At 36.5% G+C, this 885-nt stretch overlaps 1 non-coding gene across 1 annotated transcript; it reads right to left on the reverse strand.

Annotated features, from left to right (window-relative positions):
• Positions 1–308: 308 nt before the first annotated feature.
• TRNAV-CAC lies at positions 309–381 on the reverse strand. Its single transcript has one exon. It is a non-coding gene; the product is annotated as a tRNA-Val (tRNA).
• Between the last annotated feature and the right edge of the window lie 504 nt (positions 382–885).

Genomic DNA, 885 nt, shown 5'->3' on the forward strand with positions numbered 1-885 from the left:
ATAGACCAGGCCACCACCTACTGCCAGTAGATTGATTATCCCAGTCCTCTTAATATAAAAACAGAAACAAAGATTTCTCAAGAGTGTAATGTTACTGCAACACAACTTAAACAATCTACCTGGACAAGGGAATTTCATGTACTGGAGACCTTTAAAATTATTTTAAGTGCAAAATCAACAAATAAAGCAAAAGTAAAGCAGTAGCACTCTAAGACAGTTAACTGAAGTGAAAAAATAATAAGATAAATATATTCTCTACCAAGGATGGAATAGGATTGATACAAGAAAATATTTGACAGAAGACTAACTGATTCCACTGGGGATTGAAACCAGGACCTTCTGCATGTGAAATAGATGTGATAACCATTACACTATGGAACCTTAAATATGCATGGTACATATATCACTCACCCTAGCAGCTTTATCTCAGTCATCATCACATCTCCCCATTAAGAGCTACTTTTTTTGAAGTTATAAACTACAAAGGTGCACTATCGCTGCACCCGACATTTAACAGTGTGGACTGATCCTGCAAAAGCAAACGTTTAAGTCATGTGAAAAATATGGTTATTTCTGAAACATTTGTAACTATATTACTAACAATCACGTAACTGTCCCAATGACTCTAGCAAAAGGGGAAGTGCTTTGAAACATAGATTTCTCAGCCACTCATCATTACTCAAGTACAACTCACACTAACTGGAACTGGAAGCAAAAGGAAAACACGAGAAAGTAAACGTTGAGATAAGTTGGTATGAAAAGCATTAGGACTTTTACAATCACTAGAAAAAAGAGAGAAAACAGGATGAGGAACAGGAGAAAGTCATTCCTGATTGTGTTGGTTGGACAGTACACAGTCAGCCTCTGTGAATACCTGAGTCAAAC

This window comes from Protopterus annectens, chromosome 14.part0 (genome assembly GCF_019279795.1).
Source record: "Protopterus annectens isolate FY-2018-M chromosome 14.part0, PAN1.0, whole genome shotgun sequence".
Classification (NCBI taxonomy): Eukaryota; Metazoa; Chordata; order Ceratodontiformes; family Protopteridae; genus Protopterus; species Protopterus annectens.